We start from the raw sequence: 20,372 nt of genomic DNA on the forward strand, positions 1-20,372 counted from the left end.
TACTTGATAATGGTAGTTAGTATTCAGCGTGAAACTATATTAATCTTGTAAAATCTGTGAAGAATACAAAAATCTCTGAGAAATGCATGGATTTTATTTGTCCCAATTAAATATTCTTGAAGAAAATATTTTAGAATTTTTAAATTGGTTTTATATGTATTTTTAAGTGATCCCATTTAAACCTATTAATAAAATGATAGGTGGAGGGGAAAGGCAGCTGTCAACTAATAGAAGTTTATTATTCCAGCATCTTTGTAATAAGCTTCAGTGTTAACATTTTAATTTTACTGAATTTCATTTGAATTGCTATTCCAAAATCATATTTCATCATTTTCTTCTTGCCTCCCCAGCCCCCTACTTTCAATATATTGACATAACTTGATAATATAATTCAAACAAATGACAAATTTAGAAATATTTTAAAATAAGAAATTCTGTATTCAGAAAGTAAATAATCTTCACTTGGATTTAATTCAAGCTTGAAATTACAAATGGGTTAATATTCTATCTTTAGAAGATACTGCTCTTTGCATCAGAATTGAGAGATACATTAAATCTAACAGTAAAATGTAATATGTCTGAATGAATAGTACCATAATGATAAACAACAAGCAGAAACTGAGTTTAAGAATATGAATCTCTGGCTTGGATTGTTATGAAAATCTTGTGTATAGTCCATAATTTTGCATCTGTTTTTTTTTAGGAGGGGGAAACTAACTGAATTCCTGCTGTTATGTTTGAATGTTTTTATACATTTAAAAAAGATTCCAGGTGTGGACCAATGGCTCATTAGTCCACATAATGAAAAAATTTCCAATCAAGATAGAGACTACTTTGCTGGCACAGTAACTTAACTCAGCGGGGGGGGCTAGCAAACAGAGACTTTTTCATGAGATACTGCAGTTTTATTTCTAGTGTCACCTATCAGGTCAGGATTCATATCTGCCGTTAAGAGAAATTTCATTTTTGGCGCATCAGGCCAGGGGGTGTTGCTTTTGAAGCAGTTCCCTCCTACGGGTAAAAAGAACCTAGGAGGAATCACATTGCTCTCTGTGAGAGTAGTCACAGTTCATGCAAACTGTTAGAATACTGATCCAGCTCACATGGTTTTGTCTTAGAAAAGTTTTACAAGACATGATAGTCCTTTATTGCCAGAAAGCATATAATGTTCTGTGAACACCTGTAGAGAAAACCAATCAAAGTTAGGTATGAGAACACAGGAAAGGAGTTATAAATTCAACCATTCAGCCGTTAAGTTTCTTCAGAGCCCCTACATGGTGATTACCTTTTCAAATCTTAGAGAGATGAGCACTTTTTGTATTAGTGTCTGGATTCTTATAGGTATAATTTAGATAAAGTTTCCTAGGTAGGTTTTTCCTTTCTCATTTATTGAGTGATGAAATTGAGCCAGGTGCTTAGGATTCTGAAATGCATAAGGCACAGTTCCTGTTCTTGAGGAGCTCATGGTCTTGTGCAGGGTCAGAAACCGCAGGTACCTGCTGGGGCCAAGCAGGCCAAGTAACTTTAGTGCAGCAGGCCAGTGAAGATCTGCAGTAGGCAGGGAAAGGCTTGCCAGAGGACCCATGATTGCCACACCAGCATTTAGCCTCGTTTTGCCAGCCTTCTCACTTTTCAGTAGAAATCAAATGTGGATTTTAAGTAATAGTAGCTAATTAAGATCAAAACAAAACGGAACAAGCCTGCGTATTATATTCAGTGATTGACTTCCCTTTTTCAGAGCTTTTATTTTTCCTCCTCTTTACATTAGTGTTTCACTTTAGTATATTATTATAAAGGCCAAACATAATTTTGGATTTATTTTATATCTATACACATGAGAGGTAAATTTCCACATTTGCAAGGACTTACTTGTTTTATGCTCAGAGGAACGTTATAAATATGTCATGTTTTGTGTACACAGTAAAGAGCAAACTACTGAACATTTTTTTAAGTTTTTACCACAGTAAAATCTAATTATATAAAGGTTTAATTGTTAGAATTAGCTTCTTTCCCTTTATCTCTAACTCTGTCAACTCATATTGAACAATCAAATCTCACCCCTTAAATTTACTTGTTTTTGCAAAATAAGAACAATGTTTTATTTATTCTTAGAGTCTCTTTTCCCCTGTGTATTTTTAAAAATTGCTTTTGGAATTTCCAAATAAAAAATGATTATGGAAGATCAGACTTTCAAAATATTTTGTAAGTTTTTCTTAGAATTGATTTTACTCCTACAGAACTAATCTCAAACCCTTCCAAAATCAGTTTTGTTGAGAAACTGGTGTGCTTTGATTCTTTTGGCCAGTTTTTATAAGCAGAGTAACCACTGTGGCATCATGTATCAGTAAGTAGGAAAGTAAATTGAGTTTTTGTGTCCTGGAGAATTAAATTATGCTATATAATGGAGCCCTGGCAATCATAAGTCAGACATGTGAAGGCTTGCTCAAGTGACAAGTTACAAATAATAGCAGTTCTTCAACAAAGTCGGTTTTAAAATGTGTTTCAGGTTGAATTCTTTATGCAGTGAGTATTTAATTAGATTTCAGTAGTCAAAATTTTAGTTAATTAGTGCAAATTATGTTGTTGTTTATCCTTATTTTTAAAAAAATGTTATACCCGTATAAATGCCAGCTATGCAAGATACAACTTTACCTATCAATTTTACATACATCAAGAAATTTTAAGAATACCGCTGTAGAAATAGGGTCTTGCCAGTTTTAAATGTACTTTTAAATTCTCTAAGCATATTTTACAATGACTTTTGTATTAATGATATCTTACTAAAAAATGATGTTTGGCTATAGGGTCTTTTTGCTAATTGAGTGGCAGAAAAAAGTAGATCTAGGGTTAAATATGAATTAAAAAAACTGTTTTAGGCATATAAATATTTCCTTCAGACTGGTCCATAATTTGGAAGGAGTAGTAGCTTTTCATCCAAGGTTAAACTTAAGAAGGATTAAAGTAATTCAGGCCTGTATTCATTCTTTCTTTTATTTACATACACATATAAGAAAATGTATAAAATTTATATTCATAAACACACTATGTCAGCATCACAAGGGCAACAATTGTTTTTGTTTCTTCAGTTCATCAGTGTGTCTAAGTGCCTAGAACAATGCCTGGCTTATAATAAGTACTCATTTTATATCCATCACATAAGTAACTGAAATCTTTGAGAGGATAATGAACAGTTGTAATAACAGGGTGGTAAGTGCCATGATGATGATATTCAGAGAAGCATTGGGATGAAGGGTAGGGGTGGGTAGATGTATGTCAGGAAAGGCTTCCAGCTGAAATGATCATGATGCTTGAGCTGACTCAGTATGAGTTGAATAAACTATGAAAGGCAGTGGTGAGCATGGTGGTGGAGATAAAAAAATCAATGGAGAACAGCATGATGTGAAATAAAGTGCTGTAGTGGTTCTTAAGAGCACCAGAATTACCTAGAAGTCTGGGATGGGGCCTGAGCGTTGCATTTCTGACAGATTTGGGGGATGATGTGGATGTCCCTCAGCATCACACTTAACCATTGTAGTATTGTATATGAGGGGGTGGTTGAGGTGAGGTGTAGAGATGAGTGGATATGGATATAAAGTAACTTTTTTGAAAGTGTTCTTGAAAAGAAATTACGATTTAATTCACTGTGATCCAGGAATAGTAACCAGTTGATTACTAGGAGTTACTATCTATATCTTTTCATATGGCTTTTTATTCCTCTGATCAGGCTTCTTGGTCATAATTTTAGGCTCTAAAAAGGGATTTTTCCCCCCTCTTTCTCGACAGTGTACTGAGAAGGAAAAAAAATGGAAAACTTGGCTCCAGATTGTAAAAAACAGGACATATTTTCTGTAAAGAGTAAATGTTACATTTTCAGAGCTCCTAAACCCTTGCTTCAGTTTGTCTCTTCATTGTGATAACCTTGTTCTTTTTCTTGTTGGGAATAACTACATGGCCGTTGCTATGAAAATGCTGAATTGACTTACTGTAGGGACTTGAGATTTCCCAGTCTTGCAAAATGGACTACTTTTGTTCATTTCAGTATATTTTTGATTAGTTGAAAGCTAGGAAGTAAATTTTTAGCAAGGTTTGTGGAGATTTGGCCATATGACTCCTATTAAACTTAATGGGAGTCACAACTCCCATTAAATTAATAGGAATCGTACAGCATATCTGTGTTGGCTGCATAGCAAATGTAACCTTACTTTTTAAATTCACAAATTATGTAAATTAACATTGGTTTAAAACAACGCATTTTTTTAAATAATGATTTTTACACATTTAGTGCAGATCAGTGTGATTTGACTCCTTGAGAAAGTACCCAACTATATTGCTCTTAGGATACTTTATTGTATTATATGAGTGTAATGTAATTTGATTGCAGTAGCTTTCCTCTGCATAGGTAGTGATGTAATTCAGTTTTAAAAATATAAATATTAATGCCATTTACAAATTATATAATGTTGCGTCTTGTAAAAACCAAATGTGTTACCGTGTTACTATCAGGATTTAAGAATAAGGTTTATTTGTTCAGAATATGACTCAAAATTGAAAAAAATAAGACTAAACTTACTAGGAGACACTAGCATCTTTTAAAAAGTCAGTTTATTATTATTATTTTTTTAAAGATTTTATTTATTTATTTGACAGAGAGACAGCGAGAGAGGGAACACAAGCAGGGGGAGTGGGAGAGGGAGAAACAGGCTTCCCGCGGAGCAGGGAGCCCGATGTGCGGCTTGATCCCAGGACCCTGGGATCATGACCTGAGCCGAAGGCATAAACTTAACCACTGAGCCACCCAGGCGCCCCTAAAAAGTTAGTTTAGAATATACATTTGTCATCTCATGTACCAATATTCAGTGTCAAAATATGCCATATTTCATATATTGAAGATTAAATTCCAGTGCTTGATTTCCCACTTTCTTCCCACTCTCTACCTTATTCCATGCTCTTTTGTTCTTTTCCAGTGTTAGAAAAGGTTTATCCACAGTCTATGTTGATTCACAGGTAGGTCTGTTGCTGGTGGAAAAGTGTTATAAATCAGTGTGTCACACACAACAGCCACCCAGCGGACCTCAATAACATTGTACTGCTTGGCTGTTCAGTTTTTACAAGCCTCCGTTTTCTGACAGAAAAGACTGCGTCACATGCTAAATAAATAAATCTGTTGTTATGAAATAATACTTTGCGAAAAGTAAAGAGATTATGAACTTGTCCATATAAGAGTAAATATTTGAAGTATTGATTTTACATCCATATTAGGAATTTATCACAGTTGTTATATTTTTTGAAAGAACAGTGTTATTAAAGGTAGCTTAATTAAAAGCATAGGAAGCATGTAAATCATCTTAATTTTGCCAAACAGTAATTGTGTTCATTACTCCTTACTGAGTAATTTCAGTTTTGATGAATCTTTTGCTTCATTTTTTGAATTAATACACCTTTTCACTTTTTTATATGTTATATACTTAGGTTGTGGTATTAGAGAACATGATAGTACAAATGATTGAGCACTTCTGAGTATTAATGTAGAACTGATATGTCTCCAAGAACCGATTTATCTGCCGCATTACTAAGGGAGTGTTTTCCTGAAACATATGCTTGGTACCCTATGGTACTCTTTATTTTCTTTTCACCTCCTGCATGACAGAGAATGACATATGACAGCCGTGCAGTCTACATGTATTAGACATCAATGTGGATTAGTGAATATCTCATGACATCTTTCAACCCTATTCTTGAACTCCTTTTGTCAACTTGACAGAAGTGATTCCAGGAGAATACCTAGTGCCGGCCCTGGGATCTCTTGGCTAAAATGTAAGGCTGAGAAGGGAATTCCGTATCAGAGCTTCAGGAAGCACAAACAACATTTATAATCCTCCTTATCAGCATGGGACTCTACTGGGTTTGACTTTTATGTCTGCCATTATTCTTGCTTGGAGGGCTTTTTTTTTTTTTTTTTTTTCCATAGAAGTACTTTTCCCCCCTTCTGATTTTGAATGTAGTACCTTCTCATGAGAAAAGATAAAAAATTAGGAAGTTGAAATAAGCATTTAAAACTGTTCATAATTGTAGGACCTTGATATAACCACCGCACGTTTCTTTTTCTTTTCCCAACATACCTGATTTTTTTTTTAAAGATCTTATTTATTTATTTGAGGGAAAGCACGTGAGAGAGAGAGAGAGAGAGAGAGAGAATGAGCTGGGGGAGGGGCAGAGGGAGAGGGAGAAGCAGGCTCCCGGTTGAGCAGGGAGTCCGATGTGGCGATTGATCCGAGAACCCTGGGATCATGATCTCAGCCCAAGGCAGATGGCTTAATCAATTGAGCCACCCAGGTGCCTTACCAACATGCTTGATATTATGGATAAAACAAAATTATGATGTGTGAAACAAAATTAGGTTCTTCATTTCCATATACTTTTATATTCTGATTTTTCATTTATATTATCATAACTTGTATTACCATGTCATTATATATTTAGATAATGGATTTTAACACCTGCATGGTAATTTATCATTTATATGTCAAAAATGATATAATCCCCTGTCTGTACTCTTTGGCCATTTGAACTTAATTTCTTTCAAGTATAAGTAAAATAAATATCTAAGTAAATCTTTTCCTTCATACTGGTTATTTCTTGAGACTGGAATTCTAAAATTCTGATCGCATGTGGACATCTTCCAAACTGGTTTTCTGAATGATAATACCACTGTTCATTTTGATTTCCAGTATGTGGAAGTATCAATCTTACATACTTTATCAGCATTGATTTTAAATTTTTAGAAGAATTGACACTTTGATATGAGAAAAAGGGTATCTGTAAGTTAAATTTATAATTTGGGGCTAATTGTGAGGAAAAAATTAGTTTTCGTGGATTTATTTATTGGCTAGTTGTAATTTTGATGTGAATTTTTTTGTGCACTACCTTTGTCAACTTTTCTGTTTAGCTTTTCTTATTTTTAAGCTCTTTGCTAATATCGTTTTGTCATTTTTATTGTGAAAAACATAATGTGTTTGCCTTATAATTCATTTCATTCTGCTTAATTTTTTAATGAAAATTTCAAATAGGAGAAATTTATAAAATAACAATCACAGATTTAACAATTATCAACATTTTACTTCATTTGCTTTTATCTTTTTCTTCTTTTCTTACTTTTTAATATATTGCTATTTTCTTTTGTGAGATCTTCCATTATTTTTATCTTAAAAGTCCGTATCTTGAGATTGGTTAAATATTTATTCATTTGCATTTCCCTGTAACTCTTAAATGTTTTTATTTAATTTTTTAATCCATTAGGAGTTAACTTTGTTATTAGGTAAGAGCTCTAAACTCTCAGTCAATTAATTTAAAATGAAGTGAACTAATATTAAATCTTTGGTGTGGGGCGCCTGGGTGGCTCAGTCGTTAAGCATCTGCCCTCGGCTCAGGTCATGATCCCAGGGTCCTGGGATCGAGTCCCACATCGGGCTCCCTGCTCTGCGGAAAGCCTGTTTCTCCCTCTCCCACTCCCCCTGCTTGTGTTCCTGCTCTCGCTATGTCTCTCTCTGTCAAAAAAATAAATAAAATCTTTAAAAAAAAAAAAAAAATCTTTGGTGTGAATCAGATTTTAACTAACAAAAGTAGATAAAATTGGGACATTACCCATATAAAAAAAGGATAATGGACAATAAGAAAAAGAACACAACTTTATCTATACAGATTGAATTATGGATGAAATGTAACTGTTCTGATTCCAGTAATAGTGCTCTTCTCTGCTTAGATTTTTTTTTTTTTTTTTTTTGGTGTCTAGTCTGTTTAATAAATTTTATTTTAAGAGAGAATTTCTTGTGAGAGCGAGCGAGAAGAATGAGTACAAAGCATGACAAGAGTAATTAAAATACCTCATAGTAAAAATAGCATTTTAGGAATTCTGGAGTGTCAAGAAACACAAGAAATTTTCTGGGAAAAAAATAAAGGAATTCAGAGATAGCAGAGTTTTGTTTGGCATAGGGATGTAATCTAAGAGATTAAGTAAAATTCTCATTCATTTTGTCGGTTATTTGTAGAATGCTTCTTACTACTGTTTTACTATTTCTTTGGGGGGGTGTGTGTGTGTGTGTGTGTTAATCATTAGTTCTTTCTCCCCTTCTTTATTTTTTCTTTGTGGTATTAGAATCTAAACCATGTGGTAGACATAACAAATATTCAGGTTTTGATTAGAGGCAATATATTTATGAGTCATGGACTTCATAACTTAGTCAAACACAATAGAAAGTATGACTGGGGTTGTTGCTGGGGGGTAGTAGGGAGAGAGCTGTCTGGGATTTTAAGAGAACCACTTTTACATGGCAGAATGCTGTGGGGAGGTGGTGGCGGCAGGGGATTCAATAAGTAAAGTAAAGGAGACAGGTGGTATTTCAGTATACTCCATTGTTTAAGGAAAGTACTTTTTATAATTTTCTTTTTTAGTTGTTTTTAGTAGATAGGTTGGGTACCTGAATTTTTTTCCAGGCAGAAAAGAAATGGGATCCAGTTCAAGGACAGGAAGGCTTTTTATCTAGGAAAGGAGAATGTGTATTAGGATCCAGGGAGAGGAAAAGTAGGGAAGAGATGTGTTCTGGAGAAGAAGAAATTTAAGGCAGACATGCTGGATGCTTTTAATCTTCCTGTTTATCTAGAACAATGCCCCTCAAAATTTAATGCACACATAAATCACTTGGGGATCTTGTTAAAATGTAGATTCTGACTCAGTAATCTGGGATGGGTCTCGAGAGTCTGCATTTCTAATAAGCTCCCAGGTAATGCTGAGGTTTCTGGTCTGTGAGAAGACATCTGTATCCGGGAGTTTTGGTTATTAAAATGTTTGTCTAGAAAATCAGATTTTGCATGACAGTGATTTCTACCAGGGCAAATCAAGGTTTGTTTCTAACCTTAACAGCATAGGTGGAATACAGAAAAAATATCACTTTCAGTTTTGTAATTTCTTTTATTTAAAAAGGGACTAAACTATCTTGAAACGTTACTGAACATTTTTATATTTTGTTACACTTGTGATCCAATTTTATATGCTTTCTGTTGACCTTTTATCTCATGATTTGTTTTAAAGATCCCTCAGTAACAATGCAGCCTGACCCTTTCTCCCTAATACTGCCTTCTAGTCCCCATTGATCTGTCCTACTTTCATTCTGTGCTATGTGGAAACATTATTTTTAAGTATTTTACTACAAATGTGTTTATTACTTAAAGTAACATTATAAAATCATGTAATGCAGGCCATATATTTTCTTAACCTATTTGGAAAAAGTTTATATTTTACTAATTTTTCAAAGTCCATGAATTTAAAAAGAAACTAAGAATTGTTGCCATTTCCCCTTCAATATTAACACTCTGACATGTTAGCCCCGTAAGAGAGTAGAGGATAGACGTACTGGAATATAAACTGGTATTCAAAAACAACTTAAAGATATTTTATCTGCTTATGGTTAATTAATGATTTTTCTACTTTGCAGTATTATACATAATCAAAGATTTTATTCATTTTTAGTAGTGGACATAATCTCCTTCTGCTTTTCCTGTCAGAGAGAAAGATAGATTACTGAGATTTACTTCAAATTTATGATAATACAAATCACAAATTACATTTATTTCTTCATGAAGTTTATTAGCTTCTTCAGCTTTTTAAAGCCATCTGAAAAGTAACTAAATAGCAGATTTTAAACAGAGAGTTTTACATAGTTATCTTAGGGGTCAAAATACTTTCGTTTTTATTTTTTGGTAGAATTGAAGAATTATAGACTTAATATCACAAATTGAGATTAGTAGTTACAGAAGTTTTCAATTAATAGATGAAGAAACTAAGAAAGGTTTGCAGAGCTCACCCCTCTGCCAAGCTCTACTTATTGCCAGTCCGTTTTTCTTTCTGAGAACTTGATGCCTAGCCTCAGGTCACTGGTGTATTTTCCTACCTCATGAGGCTGTCAGATATACTGTATATTAGATATACAGATATATAGAATATTTAAGATATACTTTAAAATATATTGTATAACATTTTTTAACTTAATGTCTGTGATTAAAAAAAAAATCTTTTATTTCAGTTTTTTTTAAACATTACCATTGCAGATTAAAAACAGTATTAGCTAACTCTGCAAGTTTCAAGTGATCTTGAGAAGTTTACAGCCCCAGGTGTATATTTTTTTTTAAAAATCAGTTTCTCTTTGGAAGTACAAACTGTTGCTAAGAATGATTTACTGCCACAACACTGAAAAACTGAAATATGAAACAGTAATTTTAACTTCTACTATATTTAGTTTATCAGTTCACACTGATTAGCAGTCACCACTAAAATAGTTGAAGGCAAACCTTTGGAGCCCCTCCTTCAAAAATGGGGTTTAGACATTATCTTTTTTCTTTTGTTTGCTTACAACAGGAAGTTCATTTAATCCTTTGCTTTGTTTTAGAGTTTAGGCAAATAGAGACTATCCTTGTTAGCTTTCAAAAGCTCTTACTTTTCCTGCATTAATGGCACTCAGGGTACATTCGGTGATCCCTCTTTATTTACTAGAAAGCTTGCCTTTGAGAGCTGTCACTCCATTCTTTCATCCATGTTGTTAATTGACTGATAGCGAAAATTGTGTGGAAAACCTTCAGTGACAAAGACTGGGTATAGGTGTTACTCCAATCTAAATAAAGGCTGGTGAATCTTTGCTTCTTGATCCCATTTCTGTTTGTACTAAAATACTAAATATAGACTCGAAGAACAAAGTACTTTTAAAAGCATTCAGAAATGTTAAGCAACAATAAAACTCTGTAACCATTTAAATGACAAGCAGCTGACTGTTTGAATTAACTTTGTGTTTGGCTTAATTTGGGGCCCTAATTATTCCTAACTTACCTGAGTAGATTTCAATTATAGTATCCTGCGGGGATTTGTAGCTAAGGCAACTAAAAGAATCATTTTACAATAAAGTACTTTTGTTCAACTGATTAGGCAAGTTAAAACGTAATGATGTAAAATTGAAACCCTTCTGACAGGGTCCAAACAAATGTTTCTAGTAATTTTGCTTAAAAAAAAAAAAAAAAAAAGATTGAACTGAGTTTAATTTTAAATAATATTTTGGTCTTTTGGGAAAATTGACTTCATTGTGATACTGATAAATATATAAAAGTGCCTTAAGATCACGTGTTTTAGTAAAGTAGTAAAACATTAAAGATAAATTTGTCATAGTGGAAACCTTCGTGACCAATGTCTGTTTGCTTTATAATTCTTGATACATGGTTTTTGACAGCTTCAAATGCATAGCTTTAGAAGAGAAATATAAATTAATAATTTGAATGACTAGCACTTCTGTGGTTTGGAATTCATTTCAACTGAACACAGATCAGAGACTCATTTATAATAAAATATAAAATGTTATATACCCATAAACACAAGGACACACAATATGTTTGACACTGTGCTACAGTCAGTAGACAACTTGATATTTAACACACCCTTCCTAAATACTCTTTCTCCACCCTACAAGATTCCACCAGAATTTTGAACAACTTTACCAAAGTAAACTTACTTCATGGCTGTTTGTGGTGGATGCTACTTTGGTTCCTTACTAATCTGTGTGCTGGAGCAAAGTATAAAAGAAGCATTTGCAGGCATCAATAGATCATTCTGAGGCTTAACTGTAACATTTCAGTACAGTCTTATAGCTGTTTAATATTAGTCTAATACAGTGAACATAGTTAAAAGCCAGCAGTTCTGTTCTCTTTCTTCTTAGCACCTTTGTGGTCCTCTTTGTCCTCTTCCTCTCTCCTGACCCTTTTTACCACTTCACCACTAAGTCTTTACATACTTATATATGCATTATTTCCTTTAATCATGTCAATTCTGTGAGCAGTTTTTCACTGAGTAAAACCAAATCTAAAAGGCATAGCATAAAATTCAAGGACCTGAACTTTGATTTCCAAGTGAGGTTTTCTTCCCATTGCTCCAGCCAAACTATGTTACTAAGTGTTCCTTAAAAACAATGCCAAGCTTAATCTTAGGAAACTGAGGGTTGCTGGAGGGGAAAGGGGTGGGGCATGGGATAACTGGGTGATGGACATTGGGGAGGGTATGTGTTGTAATGAGCACTGGGTAAAATATAAGACTGATGAATCACAGACCTGTAACCCCTGAAACAAATAATACATTATATGTTAATTAGTTGAATTTAAATTAAAAAAAAGAAGGAAAAAAAATGCCAAGAAACCCAGCCTCCCACCTGTTTGGTTCCTATTTGTTCCTTAGGATACTTTTCAAAAACTAGTACCTTTAGGATGCTTTTTCTCATATAAACAGAAATCCTTTGAATTTACATAGCAGCAGCCAATAGAGTTAGTCACTAGCCACAGAGGTTAAGGAGCACTTCAACTATGGCTAATGTGATTGAACATGTACATTTTAATTTAATTGTATTTTGTTTTATTTATTTTTTAAGATTTTATTTATTTATTTGAGAGAGAAAGAGAGGGAGCATGAGAGGGTGGAGGGTCAGAGAGAGAAGCAGACTCCCTGCTGAGCAGGGAGCCTGAGGCAGGACTCGATCCTGGGACTCCGGGATCACGACCTGAGCCGAAGGCAGTCGCTTAACCAACTGAGCCACCCAGGCTCCCAACATTTTAATTTTATATTAATTATTTTAAATTTAAGTAGCCACAAGTGGCTAGTAGCTACCGTAATGGACAGAACAGTTTGTAGGTACTTCAGTTTTCTTTGTTCACGTAAGGTTTTTTTGGTCACCTCTTCTACCTCTTTTATATGTTTTTAGTGAATTCCTTGAGGTCAGGGAAGATGTTTTACTTATTTCTATATTTTTCAATGTGCTATGGTGCTTAGAAAAATATTTCAATTAGTTGAGAAATGCATTTAAGGTGTATTAGTACCAAAGCAGTGGTTTAAATATATACTTCATTCATAGTATAGCAGTTTCATTATCACCGAAAACAATGTGACGAGTTTGTGAATTTCAAAAGCAAATGTAGCTGTATGCATAGTATGTAGCTTGCTGAAATGGAGTCTTTGGGATTAACAGCTGAGTTTAAATATACTTTCAGACATAATGGTAGCAAACCCTAGTTGCTGACTGCAGTCTCAGTTCGTACATGATTTTGATAGTTCTTTAAATTATCTGGATGGTAATAACCTACATCTAAGTTAGCTAATGTTGATTTCTGTTCCCTGATAGAGCTTCTTTCTTGAAATCCGATGATGAACTCAGCTGATATTGCCATTTGCTTTCGATAGTTTGAGAAAATGCTTTGGAGGATAAGTAATTATGAAGGCATCAGCTTAAAAATGATGAGTAATGTAGTCATTTAGGAAATTCTTGTGATCTTGGCTTGTGAATTTCTTCTTCTAGTAATTAGAAAATTCCTTAATTTTAGCTTAGCTCTAAGACGGAGGGAATTTTATTTTTATGATAAATAATGGTGTTTAATTATAATGACATTTTACATAGACTTATACATCACATTTGAAAATTATTACTATTTTGTTTAATATGTTCTTAATGACTTATTATTAAAGTGTTTACAGCTTATTAGAATTGATGGCTTTGGTGGGGAAAGCTTCATAAAATGCCTTTTAATTATATATGTATAAAATATACACTTACATATATATGTGTGTGTATATATCTTTATATATATGTGTGTGCCTATGTATACTGGCATTCAAATTTATTTTTAATTTTTTTTCCAGTTTTATTGAAAAATAATTGATATATATTACTTATAAGTTTACGTTTAAATTGATATAAATTCGGGGTGCCTGGGTGGCTCAGTCGTGTAAGTGTCTGCCTTCGGCTCAGATCATCGTCCCAGGGTCCTGGGATCGAGCCCCGCATCAGGCTCCCTGCTCAGCGGGGAGCCTGCTTCTCCCTCTCTCACTCCCCCTGCTTGTGTTCCCTCTCTCGCTGTGTCTCTGTCAAATAAATCAAATCTTAAAAAAAAATAAATAAATAAATTGATATAAATTACTTATATATATTATAAGTTTAAGTTTGGTGGTTGATTACCATATATTGTGAAATGATTACCACAATAGGTTCAGCTAACATCCATCTTCTCATATAGATACAGTTTTAAAAAAGAAAAAAAAAGAAAAAGAAAAAAGGAAAAAAATATTTCTTCTGATGAGAACTCTTAGGATTTACTCTCTTAACAACTTCCCTGTGTATCATACAGCACTCTTAGCTATAGTCATCAATGTGGTACATTGCCAAAATTTCTTATTCTCTCTTTATTTAAATAGCATTTGCAAATGGATGTCTGATTTAACATGCTGTCTGTTTCTGTCTACCTATTTCTCTCTAATGTAGGAAAATTACAGATTCTCTAGTTTAGTAAATGCACAGTGCAACTAGAGGAAGTATTTTTTATATTCATTATTTTTGCAGAAGAAAGTATTTCACTTAGATTGGTGATTTTAAAAAAGTACTTTATTCTAGACTTCTAAATATTCTAGCCTTAAATACTTTGTAATTAAAAGGTTTGCTCAGAGAACTTAAGTTTTCATTGACGTGCTCTGCATTGATTTGAGGTTTTTGGAGAGTTAGTTTATGAGCCTCACATTTAATAGTTCATTACCACCTCTTGTTTTATAACAATAATTGTGTCTCTCAGATCGAAGCATTATTTTATCAACTTCATTTCTGCATGATTTATATTTATTTTAGCAAGTCAGTCAGTTCATTCTTAAAATGAACATTTGGCATCACGAAAATAATTGAAAAGAATCTGTTGCCATTTCATACAGCAGATATAAGAGGAGAGTTCCAGAAATGCTTGAGCTGTGTTTTATTGTGCTTGTGTTATTAGAACAAATGAATAATCCTCCAGGTGACTACCTGGAAGGAGAGGTATACTTTATTTTGGGGAGAGATATTTTTGAATATTATCTGGTATATATATGAAAAAAAAAACACATGTAGTAGTACTTTATAGGTATAGTTCATGTATTTGCCATTTAAATATAGAAGGAATAAAAAGAGTCTAAAATTTATAATTTCCTGACTTAATTATCTTTATATAGTCATTTTTCAAATTATGATCATATGAAAGTATCTAGAAAATAAACCTGCATGGATTTAGGTTCAAATTTCTCTTTATTTTTTATTTGATATTTGCAAATAAATATTCGATTACCATGCTGTCGCTGTGTGTCTGTCTCTCTTGCTTGCTTGCTTTTGTTCTCTTTATATCAATTTAGAAAAAAAAATTAGTACATTGTGTATTTAGTAGAAATATGTACTTTCATGTTGTTTGGCAGCTGAGCAATAATACTGCACTATATAAATTAAGGTATACTTAAACAGTGAATTTTTTACAACTTCATTAAATTATTTTTCTTAACTGTGCTAAGGACATTTTATTGGTATTTATTCTGCATGAAGATCTGATACTTTATTTATTTTTTTTTTTAAAGATTTTTTTAAATTTATTTATTTGAGACAGAGAGAATGAGAGAGAGAGAGCACATGAGAGGGGGGAGGGTCAGAGGCAGAAGCAGGCTCCCTGAAGAGCAGGGAGCCCGATGCGGGACTCGATCCAGGGACTCCAGGATCATGACCTGAGCCGAAGGCAGTCGCTTAACCAACTGAGCCACCCAGGCGCCCAAGATCTGATACTTTAAATTTACTCTATAAATTTCAATTTTTTGTTGTTGGTATACTTGAAAAAAGTACCCAACTGTCAGTCCATTCCAAGAGTGAAGAAGGCAGATGTAGCTGCTCCAGAGGAGAGAGGGTCTAGTTGGTGCATAAAAAATTCATGTCAGCATTTCGACACTGCATTCTTTTGGGGTATCTGTTATCACTGAGTAGGGAACTGTTTCAAATTGACAGGCAGACAGAATGTTGTGCTGAATGTGTAAATTGGAATTATCACATCTAGCAGTTCCCTTCACCAGGTGCCTGCTTGGAGCTCCATTCTGCACTAATGTCGAGAGAGTGCCAGGAATAGTTCTGTTTGCTAATTATCCCTCATCTTTTCCAATGTCTAGTTTTTTTAGTAAACAGCTTGCCCAGGTGTTTTTAGGAATGTCTAGCAGGACAAGGCAAGACTGCAGGTGCTTATGTGGCAAGAAGATGCCATAAAGAACACCGAAAACATCTATATCCATCTGTGTAAAAAAGATTATTGCTTTCAAGGGTTTTACTCTCTAATGTACTGAAAACAATAGTTATCAGTACTTTGTTGGCCCTGAGATACTGTGCGGGCAAAAAAGTTGGGGTTGGTGTTTTTAGGAATGCTAGAACATTTAATTAGGCTTTATTTTGAGTCTCTTAAAAAAACTTCATGATATGCAACCTATGTGGATAAGCAGTGAAGTTTTCAAAGATTGTAAAAAATGAAGGCAAATCAAATATTAGTAAAGGAGTATTAAAGATGATTTTTTGTTTCTTCAAACTTTTTGCTCTTTACTACTACATATAATTCTGTTTTTTTCTTTTTTAAAAGAAATTGTTGTGCAATATATTACTATGATGTTTGAAAACAAAATTTAGAATTTTTATGCTTTATAAATTTATATCAAGCTGTTGCTAAGTATTGCTCAAATTAATTTGTGCTTGAAGCATTTATAATAGTGTTACTTTTTTTGAAATTTAGTAACTTGAATCACAAAACTATCCTTTAATTAGTTCTGTTAATTGTGTTTTCTTGACTGTCGTAAACATTTTTCTGAGAGTTTGTGATCTATCTTTTGTCTATCCTGTGGGCATCGAATTTTCTTCCCCATTGTAGATTGCTTTTTCATTTTCTTTTTTTCTAATCATTTTTCCATTATGGTAAGATAATGAAGTGCTAAGTGCTCAAAGTCTGAAGATTTTATGAAGTTTCCTCTAGTTTGCCTAGGACTGTGAAAGTTGTCATGGCATTTTGACAGCCAGTCACATTTCAGTGATACTGCTGAACATTTCACAGGATTTATCCTGTCAGCTTTGATTTAGGATTAGACATTATTATCTTTTGTATTGACTTGGTCTCTGTTTCCTTTCACTGACATATCCTGTAGTGAAATTACGTTTATACCAGAGTTTCCCATGGGAGTGAGAAAGGGTATATATTCAAAGGCAGCAAGTTTTGGTGTAAAGTCCATCGGTTCAGATTCTGACTCTTAACTTACCAGCTGTGTGAACTTGTGCAACTTATTTAACTTGAGTCTGCATTTTCTTATTTGCTGTCAGGTTGGGAAAATGCCTACTTTTTAGAACTGTTGATGCTTAGAAAGGAGATGCTTAAAAAATCATTTTTTCAGGGCGCCTGGGTGGCTCAGTCGTTAAGCGTCTACCTTGGGCTCAGGTCATGATCCCAGGGTCCTGGGATCGAGCCCTACATCGGGCTCCCTGCTCAGCGGGAAGCCTGCTTATCCCTCCCCCACTCCCCCTGCTTGTGTTCCCTCTCTCGCTGTGTCTCTCTCTGTCAAATAAATAAATAAAATCTTTTAAAAAAAAAAATCATTTTTTCATCAGTTATTATTGAACACCTGCCCAGTGCTAGGACTGTGCTGTGTGGTAGGCATGGTTTTTGCCTTTACTGAATTTAGCAGTAATTAATGTACAAAACCTACAAGGAACCAGGGAGCGGTGCGTAAGTGTCATACCCAGCTGAAACTGGGTATGTCAAGAAACACTTTCTGGCAGAGATACCCGAATGTGTAAGAACTGGGCAGCTGAAGAAGAATGAGGCATTCCCGGAGAGGGACTAGAGTGTGCAAAAACATTGCCACTGAAAACTGTGGGGAATTATAGGTGGTCAAATGCATGTTTAAGGTGGTGGTGGTGGGGGAGGGGGTGTGACAAAAGATAGCACTGGATGGAGAATAGCACAGGTCATATGAAAGAGTTTAGGGTTTTATCTTATAAGTGACAGGATAATTACTGCATAATTTCAAAGGTGATTATAGATTTTTATTCTGGAAGCATTTATTTGCGTTGGATGGGATTGACTACTGAAAGCATGGAAAGAGAATGTTGAACCAGTTTATGTGGGGCCTGGCAATTAACATAGAGAAGTGAAGCAGGCAGAGTATGAAACAAAACTGGAAAAATGTATGCTTCTCTATAGCTACTCCGCTCCAAGTGATTATTTTCAATGTATGTTGTCAGTTGGTCCGATTTATTTTCCCCAATAGAAGTTAGAAATTGATTTTTTTGTTAAGATTTTATTTTTAAGTAATCTCTACACCCATCATGGGGCTCAAACCTATGTCCTGAGATCAAGAGTCTCAGCTCTTCTGACTGACCAGCCAGGCACCCCAGAAATTGATTTTGAATGATGTATTTCCACAGTTTGAAACATTGGCAACTAATTCAAAACACAAATTCAAATATGGTGGGGGTGGCAAATGAAATATACCTGTGAGTAGGCATTATCCTGTTGTCTGCCCATTTATACCCTTTTTCTTAAGACTTTTGCAGTAATCTAGGCCAGAAACAATGAGAGACTGGAAAAAAAATTGCAATGAGATTAGATAAAAAGGAATGAATAGATGAGATTTCAGAGGTAAAATAAAAATGTTAGTTGATTCTGGTAAATCACTGATGAGGGATAGGGTGATTTATTCAGGTTTATTGGTGGTAAGGACGTGAAATTAATGGATGTTTGGGAATAAAATAAACTGGACTCTCCCAGGGATTCAGGGGGAGTCATACTGCCAGGTTTGTCCTGTGGAGGCTGAAAGATATAAGGAAACTGGTCATATCCAGCACCAATCCAAGATCAGGAGCAGCAGTTTTGGGGACTCTCTTTATTTGCTGTGGCTTCCCTTTGCATCCACTTGCCCTTCTCCCAGATACCAGGATACCAGCCGGCTATCTTTTTTTCCCCTTTGCCTTACCCATGATTGCTCCTCCCTCACAGTTTTATCTTTAGGATGACTTTAGTATACTCCACCCAGCCTTGTTCCACCTTGACAGCTTTAGCTCTTTCTTTTAATTCTTTTAATTCTGGAAATGCCCCAGTTTTCCTAATTGAGATCCTTGAGAAAGAGAGAAATCCATGGGCCTCACTCCTTTTGTATGAAGTCTTGTCATACATTTCTGTTGGGATTACAGACTAACTGCCCCTGCACTGAGGAACCGTCTTTTTCAATCACTTGTGTCTGGTTGCCCGTAGGATCTCATAGTCAGATTGACTTTGTCTTCTCGGCAGTGCTTATAAGCAGAGCATTTTTAGTTAAAATGAACTGAGTGCTGGCAAAGATGGCAATTAATATTTAGATATAGTAAGTGATGAATGTGGGGAGTCACGTTGGATCATGAATTCACTAAGATGAGAAATATAAAAAGAGAAGTGGGTCTGATGGGTAATTTGTGTGGTCAGTTTAATGAAGTTGTTAATGTGGGAAACAAAGGCAGAAGAAAAATTATTAAATGTCTTTACTACTTACAGTCCATTGACAAGTCCTTGAAACGGGCAAAGTGACATTCCTCTAGGAACTTAGCTGCCTCGACGTTAATACTTGTTAAGGGCAAAAGGCCCGACCCCAGGATCCTGTAAGTCTACTTTAACATATAAAAATTCCTTTGGAAAATTCCTTTATCTCTATCTCCCAAAATACATGTTGGCCATTATCCTCCAGGCATATGACCCACTGATAATACATCTGAAGGGTCTCATGACTGAGTCTTTATTAAACAGTAACAAATGACCTTTTCCTAACAATAGCTAGTCCTCTCAAGGTCCTGGAAACCTGTTTCCAAAATACCTGGGAGGCTTACACTATCCATAATCACCTCCCAACTGTAAAGTAAATAATGGGTCACTCCTCATGACCCTAGTACAGCTCTTGCTGCTCCTGGGTCCTGTCCCTGTGCTTCAATAAAACCACCTTTTTGCACCAAAGACGTCTCAAGAATTCTTTCTTGGCCGTCGGCTTGGAACCCTAGCATCTTTCCTACATCAGTTGCTACCATTAGAAGCATAATAATAGTAAGCTCAGACTTAGACAAATGTGTAAGTGAGGCATACATCCAGAATTAAAAATATATTATTAGGGTCTTAATATTTCACGATTTATAATCCTATAATACGAAACTTGCCTTAATAATTAAATAATAAATATGAGTAAAGTTTGGAAAACTTTTAAGTATAGAGACAACTAGTTTTTAATTTCTCTAATTTGTGCTTTTAATTTAAATCTAAAAACAATGGCTGCCCTTGGATCCTTCTAGATATCAGAGACTACACTAGATTCTTTCTATTCATTGTGCTGGATAATGTTCTCAACAGCTCTATGGGGTTTGTATTATTTTCTCAAAATGTACATGAGGAAACTTACGCACAGATAGGTGACTTAGACGGCATTAAATCAATACTAAATGCAGAGATGAGATTCATTTGTCCACCAGGACTGT

The 20,372-nt window shown here is 34.6% G+C and overlaps 1 protein-coding gene across 14 annotated transcripts in view; it reads left to right on the plus strand.

Moving 5' to 3' along the window:
- The window catches only part of ADGRL2 (adhesion G protein-coupled receptor L2), a 274,450-nt gene that overhangs the window by 120,876 nt on the left and 133,202 nt on the right, over window positions 1-20,372 (plus strand). The gene's annotated exons all lie outside the window — the stretch shown is intronic.

This window comes from Leptonychotes weddellii, chromosome 4, assembly GCF_054177405.1.
Source record: "Leptonychotes weddellii isolate Sample4059 chromosome 4, ASM5417740v2, whole genome shotgun sequence".
NCBI classification, from domain to species: Eukaryota; Metazoa; Chordata; class Mammalia; order Carnivora; family Phocidae; genus Leptonychotes; species Leptonychotes weddellii.